The sequence below is a fragment of the Macrobrachium nipponense genome, chromosome 1, assembly GCF_015104395.2.
Source record: "Macrobrachium nipponense isolate FS-2020 chromosome 1, ASM1510439v2, whole genome shotgun sequence".
Taxonomy (NCBI): Eukaryota; Metazoa; Arthropoda; class Malacostraca; order Decapoda; family Palaemonidae; genus Macrobrachium; species Macrobrachium nipponense.
The window spans coordinates 5,544,338-5,558,320 of NC_087200.1; the positions used below are offsets into that span (position 1 = coordinate 5,544,338).

At 43.9% G+C, this 13,983-nt stretch overlaps 1 protein-coding gene across 1 annotated transcript in view; it reads right to left on the reverse strand.

Moving 5' to 3' along the window:
- The window catches only part of LOC135219102 (inositol-tetrakisphosphate 1-kinase-like), a gene marked incomplete in the record, with an annotated part of 218,677 nt that extends 208,783 nt beyond the window's left edge, over window positions 1-9,894 (reverse strand). The window contains 2 exon segments of the mRNA XM_064255543.1: window positions 6,099-6,162; window positions 9,563-9,894.
- Between the last annotated feature and the right edge of the window lie 4,089 nt (window positions 9,895-13,983).

A 13,983-nucleotide genomic window follows, 5' to 3' on the forward strand; every position in this document is an offset into this window, starting at 1 on the left:
TTTGCCATCGCCAGAGCAGTTAGGAAAACAGCCTTCCAGGTAACGTCCCTTAGTGACGCAGCATGAAGAGGTTCAAAACGACAGGACATCAGGAACTTTAGGACTACGTCCAAGTTCCATGACAGCAACTTAGGTTGAGGCACCTCCATGGTCTCGAAGGATCTTAATAGATCGTGAAGGTCTGTCGTTTGCTAGTCCATGCCTCTATGTCTAAAGACTACAGACAGCACACTTCTGTAGCCTTTGATCGTCGGGACTGCCAGCTTCAAGTCCTTCCTCAGGTAAAGTAGAAAGTCAGCTATTTGGTTCACAGAGGTCGTGGTATCGGAAATGCCCTTCTTTCTGTACCAACTCCTGAAAGCGGCCCACTTCGATTGGTACACTGAAAGAGAGGAAGCTCTCCTTGCATTGGCAATAGCTCTTGCCACAGGTCTTGAAAAGCCTCTCGATCTGGCCAACTTTTGGATAGTCTGAACGTAGTCAGACTCAGAGTGGGGAGGTTTTTGTGGTACCTCTCGAAGTGGGGCTGTCTGAGTAGATCTATCCTTGACGGAAGCGTCCTCGGGAAGTCTACTACGAAGGACATGACCTCTGTGAACCATTCTTTTGCAGGCCAGAACGGGGCGATCAACGTCATTCTCGTCCCTTCTGACGCTGCAAACTTTCTCATAACTTCTCCCAGGATCTTGAACGAGGGGAAGGCGTACAGGTCCATCCCTGTCCAGTCCCAGAGAAGGGCATCTATCGCTACTGCTCCTGGATCGAGCACCGGGGAGCAGTACAGCGGAAGTCTCTTTGTCCTCGAAGTCGCAAAGATGTCTACGAGAGGACATCCCATAAACCCCACAGCTCTTGGCACACCTCCTGGTGAAGAGTCCATTCGGTCGGCAGCAGTTGACCTTGCCGACTGAGGAGATCTGCACGGACGTTCTCGACGCCTGCGACGAACCTCGTAAGGATCGTTACGTCCCGTGCTTTTGCCCACAAGATCTCTCTCGCTAGAGTGAACAGGGACCGAGAGTGTGTTCCTCCCTGTTTCTTGATGTAGGCCAGAGCTGTGTTGTCCGAGTTGATCTGGACTACTTGATTTGAGACTGTCTTGGAAGAACTGGAGCGCCAAATAGATGGCCGCCAGCTCTTTGAGGTTTATGTGCCAAGACACCTGTTCCCCTCTCCAGGTGCCTGAAACTTCTTCCCCCGCTAGTGTTGCTCCCCACCCCGTGGTGGACGCGTCGGAGAACAACACTAGGTCGGGGCTCTGAAGCTTGAGGGAAAATCCCTCCGACAGCTTTGCAGGATCGAGCCACCACCTTAGGTGATCCTTTACCTCTCTCGAGATCTTCAAGATCGCATCGAGATTCTCCTAGTCCTTCCAGTTCTCCGTCAGGAAAAACTGGAGAGGTCTGACGAGGAAATGGTCCCCAGCAGACTCATCCATTCCCTCACCGAGCATGATTCTTTCCTTAGGAAGGCTGACACTTTGTCTAAGCCTTGCTGCTGAAGTTCCTGGGACGGAAAAGCTCGAAAAGCCACTGAATCCATCTGAATCCCCAGATACACGATGGACTGCATTGGGATCAGATGTGACTTTTCGAAATTCACCAGAAGTCCCAGGGACTTCGCCAAAGTTAAAGTTGAGTGAAGGTCCTTCAGACACCATGCTTCCGAAGAGGCTCGAATGAGCCAGTCGTCTAGATATAGAGAGATTCTGACGTTTGCAAGATGAAGCCACCTCACCACGTTCTTCATTAAAATTGTGAAGATCATCGGAGCCGTGCTCAACCCGAAGCAAAGAGCCCTGAACTGGAAAACTTTCCCTCTCAGGACAAACCGCAGGTGCTTCATCGACTGGGGATGGATCGGGACGTGAAAATAGGCGTCCTGAAGATCTAATGACACCATCCAATCGCCTGGTCTTAAGGCCCCAAGAACTGACTGAGGCGTCTCCATCTTGAACCTTTGTTTCTCCACGAAAAGATTCAGACTGCTTACGTCTAAAACTGGTCGCCAACCTCCCGACTGTTTCGGCACCAGGAACAACCTGTTGTAGAAGCCCGGGGATTCTAGGTCTAAGACCTGTTCCACCGCTCTCTTTTCGAGCATTTGCTTGAGCAGATCGTATAGAATCTGCTGCTTCTCCTGATGGTAAGAGGGTGACAGATCCCTGGGTGTCGTGCACAGCGGAGGCGGCTTCAGGAAAGGTATCTTGTATCCTTGCTCGATGACGTCGAGCGACCAGCTGTCTGCACCTCTCTCTCTCCAGGCTTTTGCGAATAAACGAAACCTGGCTCCTACTGGTGACTGAAGGACTGCAGTCTCATTTTTTACCCTGAGCTTAGAAGGGGCTCTGCCTCTGGGAAGACCTCTTCCTCGAGAAGACGGTCTCGAGGAACCTCCGCCTCGAAAGGGCTTCCGCTTCTTAGAAGCTTGTATTAGCGAAGACGTCGAAGGGACTGCAGGACGTCTAGAAGACTGTGCTAGAAGGTCTTGTGTAGCCTTCTCTTGCAGGCTGACGGCCAGATCCTTGATCATAGCCTGGGGAAAGAGATGGCTCGAAAGAGGGGCAAACAGCAACTCTGCCCTCTGCGAGGCAGAAACTGACTTTTCAGTGAAATTGCAGTAGAGCGCTCTCTTTTTTAAGAGCCCTGTACAAAAGTGCGAAGCCAGCTCCTCCGAACCATCCCTGACGGCCTTGTCCATACACGCCAGAACGCTGGACAGCTCCCCCAGGCTAATCGAGTCCGGACTACGAGACTTTGTATCAAGGACCCCCAAGCACCAGTCCAAAAAATTAAATACCTCCATCATACGGAAGAGTCCTTTAAGATGGTGGTCTAGCTCAGAAGGTGTCCAAGCCACCTTCGCCGACGAAAGGAGAGACCTACTCGGTGCGTCAACAAGGCTGGCAAAGTCGCCTTGGGTAGAGGAGGGAGCTCTCAGTCCGACGTCCTCCCCTGTCTCATACCAAATACGTGTACCTGCCTTGCCATTAAGTCTTGACGGAGTTAGGGCAAAAGAGGTCTTGCCTTGTGCTTTCCTCGACTCCATCCAGTCATGGACCTTCTTAAACGGTCTCTTGGTCGAAAGAGAAGTCCTCATTTTCACAAATCCCGGAGTCTTGCTAGATTTCGAAGAAGATAACTGAGAAGGAGGAGAGCGAGGGGCCGAGGGTTGGAATTTATCTCCAAACTAAGCACGGAGTAAGCGGGCCAAGACTTGGTAGTCAGAAGACGCTGACGTTTAAGGTTGTTCTTCGTTTGCTTCCTCCGACGAGCTGCTCACTTCTCCCTCTTCTGCAGGAGTGGCAGACAAGACCACCGAAGGAAGAGGTATAAGGCCTTTAGGGACAAGTTTCAATAAGGAGCGCTGCTAAGAAGACGAGTTCAGAGTACAAGGTTGTGAGTCTTCCAAAACAGCCTCAGCAGGTTCAGGCGCAGATGCGAAAGCTTCATGAAAAGCATCTAGATGGGAGTCACGACGAATGTCCTGTAGTCGGGGAGCGTCATGAGAAGCGTCAAAAAGAGCGTCCAAGCGTCGGCGAGCGTCCATTTCAGCGTCCTGACAAGTATCCAGAAAAGCGTCATGCTGGGCGTCCTGACGAGCAGCTCGTGACGAAGCCGAATGCAAAGCGTCCAGCTTAGCAGCTTGAGAAGCGTCCAGCTTAGCTGCCGAACTAGCGTCATGCTTGGCAGCAGACAAGAGCGTCCCTCAGGGACGAGCGAGGGGCATCTTGGCGTGCTGCTTGACTAAGCGAAGCAGCTTGCAAGGAGTCAAGTTTAGCAGCTTGAACGACATCCTGCCTAGCAGCAGAGCAAACGTCACGTTCCGCATACGGAGCGTCACGAAGAGAGGAGAGGGGAGCGTCTTGGGGAGCAGGAAAACAATCCTTGCTACGAGAGTAACGACGTCCCTTCCTCTCGACAGAAGAACGTTTGGGGAGACGTTCCTCGTGCCCTCTAGACAACCGCCGGGGAGCCGCACGAAATCCAGAGGGCGACGAAACAGGAGAAAGAGACGAGCGAAAAGAAGGCGAGGGGGACTGTCTGGACCTCTTGATAGGCAGACTATCATCCTTCCTCCTCCGACGCGGCTCTGTCTCTCTCTCGGCAAGCAACGAAGCAAGTTGTTGCTGCATTGAAAGGATGATCTTCTTTGTCGGAGAAGACTCCTTCTCAGGGGAAGGGCTGCTCCTGTGAGAAGACGAGGGGCGAGGGGACGCCTTCTTCCTTCTCACAGGGACCGCAACAGTTCTATCCCTGGAGCGACTGGGGCGCTCAAAAGCGTCATCATCGGATGACGTCCTGGTCTTCTTTTGCGGAGGAAGGGCACCAAAACTCTCCGGAGACAACCACAAAGCAGCAGAAGAGAAAGGACGTGAAGCGTCCTCCTCTCTGAGACCAAAGACGACGGCCACCTGTGCGACATCTTGCGTCTTTGTTCTCTTTTGTGGTGGAAAGTCGTCAAAATGTTCAGGCGACTACCGCAAAGCAGAAGGAGCGAAAGGACGTGAAGCGTCCTCCTCTGAGAAACCAAAGACGACGGCCGCCTGTGCGACATCTAGCGTCTTAGTTCTTTTCAGAGGGCGCGAGTCCTTCCGGGAGCTCCAACCCCTGTGCGGGGAGGACGTCTCGGAGGACGAGAAGCACTCCTGAAGGATACGTGCACGAGCACGCTCCTTGGCAGCCTGGGAAGCGTCAACAGGTCCTGCCGAAGGGACGCCAGATCGGTGGGGAGCCCCCGTAACCCTCCTTCGGCTTTCGACTTGCCCACTCCCTGATTCCTGGGAGTCCGGCAGAGGTCCAGGCCTAGAGGCATTATAGGGCCGATCTGACGCCCCCTCCACAACACTAGGGGCACTATCACTGCACTTGACTGGACTATTATCCATTAACCATTGTTAACCATTTGGGGGGGGGTAGTCCTAGGGGGAAGTTATCCTGGGGGTAAATTGTCCACAGGGGGTAATTGTCCTAGACTCCCTACATACATAACTCCCTACTTACGAAAAATCCAGGTTACGAAAGCAAAGATGAAGATTTTTTTGCTTCTGTGTACGAAAATAATTCAGGTTGTGAAAGGGCATATGTACTGTAACGTCAGAGATTCGCCTGGGCCGCCGAGAACAATTTTAAAATTCGCGCCCCACCAACTTAGTAGACTCGCCACCATCCTCCCGCTCTCCCATTGGTTCCTGATGCTACTCACCGCCGTAAGATCCTGCTCTCCTATTAGTCAGCATCTGTCCCATCATGCCTCTATGTAAAGGTGTTCCTTGACCATTTCATTGTGGCAGTGTTATAGTAAACATCTGGAATTCGTTCATTCACATAGATTTTGTTTGTTAACGTAAATTCGTGTTAAGTGATTTCGCTTTCGTTGTACTGTAAGTTACTTTATCATGTCGTGTGTGAACTTAATTACTTACGTTATTAGCAATGGGTCCCAAGAATGTTGCTGAAGTTCATGGAAAGAAGAGGATGCTTTCTATGGAGACAAAGATGAGATAATCCAGAAGTGTTATGCTTTCTGCCATTCATTAATGGGTTTCGTAAAGTTTAGTGTTAATGCTTTCTGCCATTTTGTAATGTTGTTTCGTAAAGTTAAGTATTCATGTTTTCTGCCATTTGTCCTCCTCCTCTGTCGCCACTTTTGGACATCGCCTCACTCGAAAGGCAAGGTTCCACATTTTACTACATACGTACGTACAGTATTTCTAGTACCCTGTACACTAATACACTTTATTTACAGGTACAGTCACTGTAAGGTTAGGTATTGAATGGTCCAAATTGTTGTATTTCATTGTTTATAGGTCAATTTAGCTTTATTATATCATTTACTGTGGTGTTTTTGTAGGGCTTGGAACGAATTAGGCAATTTACTTGTAAAATGTGGTTCTAGATACAAAAAAATCAGGTTACGAAGGCCGCTTCAGAACGGATTAATTTCGTAACCAGAGGCACTACTGTACTTGGTATCACTCAACAATGAGGCTTCAGTAAATTTTATATATGTACACATATCCATTGAATGACAGCACTTGTATGATTGAAACTCTTCCTGATACAGTCCTCATAAAAAAAAAGGATACTAAGACTAACCTCCAGCTTGAGCTCCACTATTCCACTCTCTTGCCAATTACTCAGTCTACCCTATGCAACAACACTAGAAAAAAGTAAACCAAAGAAAATATAAGTATGCAGGCACTATAGTAGTTCATAGTACAAACATAAAATGTCTAAAACAAGAAGGTTATCACGATACCCAAAACAATAGTAAAACTATTATGTCAGACCTGAAAACTAAAGTGTAAGGTAATTTCTTCGTCAGCCTCAGATACCACTTTGATTCCTACCCCTTCGCAGCATGCAGATTTGAACACTGAGGCTTCTATGAATTACTGGATGGGGAGGTCAAAGATCTACCTGCTTATGTCATCACATAAACAGATGAAATTAAACACAAACTCCTGCAAAATGTGCATGATCCAAGTGGAGGAATCATCATCTTCTGACCTTAATTGTAAATTGCCTTCCTCTATAAATCATTCTTTGCTACAAAAGCTTAAGTGTCCTTTTTTTCCTGGCGCCAGTGCTTCTCTGCTAATGAAAGGTCCCAGTTTTGGCTTTACTCCTTTAGAACCGAATGTCAAGTCTAGAAAGCAGAGTTAAGGGTGCTCTTGGAGATCCTGCTTTTCTTCTCAGGCCTCATCTGATATTGAGCTTACTGCTCTATGCCTACAGCTGGTGCCAACAATTCCTCAGTCATTAAAAGTTGTGAATCATAAGGAACTGTCTGATAATTCTCACTCAGATGTTCACAAACAATGGCAAAATGTCCATTAGCTTTTCAAAACCTGAGAGCTACTTCTGTCAGTTTCTGAACTTGAAGGGTTAGTTTTCCCTCAAATACTTTGCAGTACATTACAACTTTTAAAAAAAATTTAAGGACTACTCTCCCTGATCACCAGGTGCCTTGCATTAAACACTTCATGGCCATTCTCCACTCATTGTGTGAACATTTCTATGGCTACACTTAAACTGATGCAAGTCAAACCGACTCATTCCTGTTTATACTGAACGAGTCAGAGTCAAATTATCTCTCAGCACTCTGTACCCAATCTGATTAACTGGAGTATGGATACATTTTCTCCGACTCCCTTATTGGCTTTGTTACGGATTTGCCACCACAAAAGCACGAGAAAAACTTGAATTTGGGAGCATAAACTTTACATCAAAAGACCTGATTTTAGGAACTTCAGTCTTTTATTCCCAGACTTGGTCAGTCATATAGAAAAATTCTATAATTAATTCAGGAAGACCACAGAAGACTGAAAAAAGCTGGTGGAAAAGACATGATCTTCCATAAAGAAAATGAACACTAAATTACCAGCATACATTTGGATTGACTAATTGATTGATTTATAAATTTTAAGCATGCATGCCAAGGACTAGGCCAACTAGGGCCACTCAGTTTTGATCCTATTAGTAGGTATTGTAAGTTTAGCTAAAATTCATACAAAACTATTGTCGATAAAAAATGTATAAAATATATTATAGTCTTTAACACGGATTAAATAAACATGGTAAAATCTGATACTCGCTCATGGGCCTACCATTTAGTGTGTTAGCTCATTTCCCTTGGGTACAAACTAGGCAATCAGTTATGATATGATTTACTGTTAGAACTTCTTGACAGGAACTGCAGATTGGGGCGTTTCCCTTCTCCACATTCCATTAAGTATTTATGTGTAGCATGCGTACGTCCTATACCATGAAGCCTTCTTAAAATAGTAATGCTAGTCCCCTAAAAAATATCAAAACAGCAGAGACTACAATAGATACAACTACTTTTAGCTTGCCTGTGAGACTTTCTAGACTAACGACAGAATATTGGTTATCCAAAAAATATAAAACATTGGCTTTTAAAAACATAGGGTAAATGACCGAGCAGCGACATAGTGGCCACCTTTCTCAAAACACGGCAACTTCTCGAAAAAGTGCTTGAATTTTGCCATAAATTCATAATTTAGGAGAAAACGCTTACTTCACGATGAGCGTAAAGGTCTCGGTGTGCTGCCAGGATGGGTCAAAACTCTTGACAGATGATCATGGCAGCGAATCCGGTAGATCTAGGGTACCTATCCGCGGCGGCCCAGACTACGGCAGTTGCGGTGTATCTATGCAGTTTTACCTACTGAACAAGAATTTTAAGTAATATTTATTCGGACGACTGTAATTAACCCCCAGGGGCCAGTACTAAACATGGCGAAATACATTGGATGCCCCAATCCCTAGTGGATGTCGTACCCGCGGTTAAGTTTCTTGCAGGGTAATTCTAAAGAATAATTCCGCACGAACTGCAAGGAACGTAACCGGGGATATAACATCCACTAGGGATTGGGACGTCCAATGTATTTCACCGTGTTTATTACTGGCCCCTGGGGGTTAATTACAGTCGTCCGAACAAATATTACTTTAAATTCTTGTTCAGTAAGTAAAATAACATAGGAAAACGTCAATTGCCATAGTCTGGGCCACCGCGGATTGCTTCTGTAGAAATACCGCGAATCCAAGTACTTTTTCAGGAAGGTGGCTGCATTCCGGGTTCGGCAGCCGCTATGTTGACGCTCGGTCATTTACCCTAGGCCTATTAGCCTATGTCTAGGATAGAGAAGCTAGGGCTACACTATCAATGTGTAGTAGGGTAAAAAACCGCATGGTACAGGGGTGGACCATGTACGATCAATGTGTACAACCCCAAAAAAAGTACACTGTAACACGTCCTGACATCGGAGATGGGCATCAGACGCGACTTGTTGTTGGTGAGAAACGGAGCTAAAGACCTCTACTCCGGTGTCAGGACGCGTTATACCTAATGTACTTTTCTTGGGGTTGTACACATTGATCGTACATGGTCCACCCCTGTACCATGCGGTTTTTTACCCTAGCCACTACTAGGTAGTAGGTACTACCTATTACTACTACTTCACATAGGTAGTAGGGTAGATAGGTAGGTAGTAGCTAGATTATAGGGCTACCTACCTAATGAATCGTACTAGGTATATGTTTGAAAGTGTTTCTTCTAACTAAAATACACAAAACACCTTAGCTTTGGAATCACCCATAGACCCAATGTCCTAGGTTAGGTCAAGCTATAGGTAATACAGTTTTATTTGGTTTTTCTATTCTCACACCAAAAATTGCCATAGCTAGGTAGGTACCAATAAAAGGTAGTAATGCATTTTGACCCCAGGTTATAGGCCTACCTAGATATTTCAATTTAAATAGAACTGTCTTGAAAATGAGCTAAAAAAAAAAAAAAAGCAATAACCGAGGAGACATAAGATACAACTCTGAAGGCCCGACTCTTAAGTTGGCCTACATGGGAACGTCCTGTAGCAATACTACAACCATTGCGTAATTACTACTACTATTACGTTTGCGGATGACATGGCAGTCTAATTACTGCACTGAAGAACAGAGGGTCACAGAAGTTCTGTGGTACTTACTACACTACATACATACCATTTGGAACTGACAAAAATAAAAAGGGTTAACCTCACCTCCCAATGACACAGTCTATCTTCGGTATCGTACCTCGATATCTTGCCTGACACTGCCTGGTTATAATGATCACTGATCAGAGACCGAGGTTGAGTTGAGTGTTATCAGTTCGGACGCGTTCAGACGCCTCAATCACAACGCGACTCTGGTCTTGTTGTCGTCATCTTATGACATTGGTAGCTGGGGTGTTCATGGAAATTACCATAAATCGATATGCATGCTTCAGATTATTTTATTTTCCCGTATTAACGCGTGGTAAAACTGTATTTTTGCTAATCGTGGATGTCATATTCATTACAAGAACATGTTTTATAACACAAGACTCGTCAATACAAACGAACACTTATCACACTTGAAAGGTCTAAAGATCAACTAAACTTTAAAGAGGGGTTGTAAGTCACCTGAGAAATTTGAAAGACCATGGCTGGCCCTTAGTTATTAAACAGTCCTAATAATTTACTAATCAGTGAGCATAATGTGTGTTTTTATCAAGCTAACATTCAGAAAATGTAAAATGAAGCAACTTCGTCAGCAGCGGGCTACTGGTGTTTTCCTTCTTTCTTTTTTAAGGAGATTAATAATCATGAATGAATGGAGATCCAGTTGATTTACAGTGACAGCTAGAAGTAAGAGGTAGTCATTTACTGATTAACGATAAAATCAAAATGGGTAACATTATTGCGATACCAGAATGTCAATTTTATTGTTCAAACTCATGATATGTCCGCTAAAATGTCGGACCAATTAGTTTTGGCGAGTACGTTTATGCATAGAGGTTTCTTAATATATTCAAGGACACAAATATTCATTTCATCAATCATTAATAATAAAAAAAAAGATAACATTTTTGAATACGCAATATTAACCTAAACATGTTAAGTTTCAAAGAACACTAATAGAGGAACAAACCAATTTAATAAATTCTCAAATCAAAACAAACAACGGATGTAGTCGGTGTTAATAATTAGTGTTAATATCTAGTGTGTGTTAACGATACAGTCTACCTTATTAATCCAGCGAGAATTTCCTGCCCGCAATATTCTAGTTCTCTTGACCCCAAATATAGCGTGGATGGTTTTTATTATTACACCAGAGATGGCAAAGCGAAGTCAGCTGGTAGGTACCAAAGAAGAAGAAGAAAAAAAACTAAACGATTGTTTATACACAGACGTGCTTACCGATTGATTGATTAACAGATATAATACACAATCAATCAATCAATTGGTAAGCACGTCTGTGTATAAACAATCGTTTAGTTTTTTTTTCTTCTTCTTCTTCTTTGGTACCTACCATTACAACGAAGGAACTCTGTGGAACCAGCAGATTATGCCACACACAAAATGCAGAAATCTACTTTCATACCACTCAGAGCATATCTAACACTTTTCTTGACAGACTTAATATTTTTAGTCATTTGATGTCAAGAGGGAGCTTCTGGTACACACCTGGGGCTGCAGATTTAGAGGATCTAAAACCAACATTCGAAATGTACCATGGCTCAAATAACTTGAAACCGTCTGTTAATATTCGACAACCAGTATTGATAGTGCGGTGAGTCATAGTTAGGAAGCTAATGCAGTTCACACAATACACGTGTAATCCTGTATTGAGGTACAATTCTTTTGTTAATTTTGTCGCTCTATTCAATATATCTTATAGCTTCCTCGCTTGTATCTTTGGTGACATGTAGAGTTGCAATGGTCCACTCTATTTATGACATAATCAATCTCAAGTGTTGCCTACAAATAAAACACCCATCGACGTATTTTTTTTTAACAAAGGCAACATTTCTTGCAATATTATTGATCTAGGTACTGAGAGACATATATTACAGTCAAGCATTGAACTTCAGTCGGATTACTACAATAATTTAGCCAAATACGACAAAGGTTTCTTAAGTTATTTTTCTTTCCCAACAACAGAGATTCATTTTTATTTTTATTTCATTCTGATTGCTTAAATATCACCCATTCCTTAACGGCTCGTTTTATAAGCCATGAACAATCTCCCCCTCGAGTAGGTTCCTTCACGTGGTGAGCGGGTAAGGGATTCTGCCTTCAAGTTTGCGAAGGCCGGATCCTGACGGAACGCCTACAAAACTTTTGGCATTAACTTGAGTAGACATTTCCATTTTCGAAAAATTGTACTGCTTGGGTGAGTCTGGGAGGGGTTCGTGGTTTGGAGGGGGTTTAGATTCGAAGCTAACTGTGGGAGTTGTGGTGGTGAGTCGCCACCCAATACGGTTTGGACCCAAGAGATGGTGATGGGATTTTCCCATTACTATCTTGAGGGCGGAACCATCTCCAGGGATCAGCCCATCGGAATCAGGGGGGGCCTGGTTTTTGGGATGGGACTCCTGGCTTTTGTCCGGAAGCCCATCAATATGTTTGGAGTGGGGAGTCTGTCCCCATTAGTGGGGGCAGAACTCCCAGCAGGCAGATTGGCTTATACCTGGGCCACTGGAAGCCTATTGGTGCCATCCCGAAAGGATAGGGTATGGGGCAGACCATGGGGAAGCAACTTTTACGTGTGCCGTTGGTGGAGAATGTCGAACTCTGTCTAGTCCGCGATACCTTTTTTTCCTTCAAACTCCCATGACTAGTACACTGTCCCCTGGACCCCTCGACTCTTTGGCACCGTTGACAACCTTAGGCTTGGATAAGGACCTCCCTTCGCCATCCCAACCTCCTCCAATGAAAATAACAAAGATTCTTTTATTGTTACTACGAGCCCTTATGTAGTTCAGAACAGAGGAAAGAATAGTAGATTTGATAATAGAAATAGGAATGCTAATCATGATATTGGAATGTTACTTGGATCTCAAGAACCTGAGACGTATAACAAATACCTTTCTCTTGACCTCGACAAAAACATAAAAGAACTGAATATATTTGATGTCCACAGAGATATTGTGAAATGCATTGACAGAGAACCAAAGATAGCTTCTCAAGGTGAAGGAAGCTTGCTTGTAGAAGTTTCATCACCAGATGAAAGTAGAAAGTTACTGTCTATTAGTGCTGTAGAGGGAAGTGCAGCAAAATGCACTCCTCACAAAACTATGAAGCAGTCGAAAGGAGTAGTGTATAGTGCTGAACTCTTACATTATTCTGAAGACACTCTCCGAAAAGAATGTGCTAATCAAAAGGTGGTTGATGTGAAACGGACCAAGAAAAAAATATTGGGAATATTACATCCAACGCCTACTTGATACTCACCTTTGATTGTTTGAGACTCCCTAAATTACACTGTTTAACTTACCAGTTAAACAGTGTATTCCCGCTCCCAGAAGATGTTTTCATTGCCAAATGTTTGGCCATTTGATAACAACATGCAGGAAAAAAGAAAGAAATGAACCAGCTATATGCTTTAACTGTGGAAGAAAAGAACATGGGAATTGTGAGCTTACTCCATGCTGCCCTAATTGTGAGGGAGACCATAATGCAGCACATAAATCATGTATCAAGTATATCATTGAAAAAGAAACACTTTGTATCAAGACTCATGAGCGCATTACCTTTAAAGAGGCAAGATAAAAGACTTTGCAGAAATTCAACACCCAGAAGTCATTTGTAGATGTAGTAATAGGAAATGGGGAAAGACAAAAGAAATTGAATAAAAAAAAGTCCAATGAAGATAAAGAAGAAAAAATGGACGCTGGGACAATTGTCAACAAGAGGACCTTAAGTGAAGAGTCTGTAACAATGCCTGAATCAAAAGTCAAGCACCTTGAGAAAGGGGATGCAACCCCAGAAAAAGTTAATGAGTCAGAAAAAAATGAGTAAACCTTCATCATCTTATGGTTCAGCTGACCCTCATATAACATCTGAATTATCATACAACACAGCAGCAACAAATGTAAAACATAAGGCAAACAAAATGTTAAACTCAGTTCAGCATGGTTTAGACAATGAAACTAGACTAGCTGAAAATGACAAACCAGATACTACAAGGGTCGAAGATACTACTAAAGATACTGCTGTTTCAAATACCATCATAAGTGATCACTTGGTACGTTCAAATGACCCTTTAAGTACTCCTTCGACATCTGGAACAGTACCAAAAGTCCGTCACAAAACTCAGATGTCATCTACAAAGAAAAAACATAACAAAACGATCTTGGACAGGGGATCATCCTCTAGAAAATAGGTACTTTCTCTGTTATATTACTATATTACAATGGAACTGCCAGGGACTTCGCGCTAAATATGAAGAGCTAATAAGTTTGATTAATACTTATAACCCAGTATGCTTAGCGCTACAAGAGACTATGCTAAGCAACAACAAAATGCTTACTCCTAAAGAGTTTTTTGCATTCCACTCCCAATTCCCTATACAGGGAAATTCGGGTGGAACTGCTCTTCTTGTAAGACGAGATATTGCTCACTCAAAAATACAGTTGCAAACTCAATTACAAGCTGTA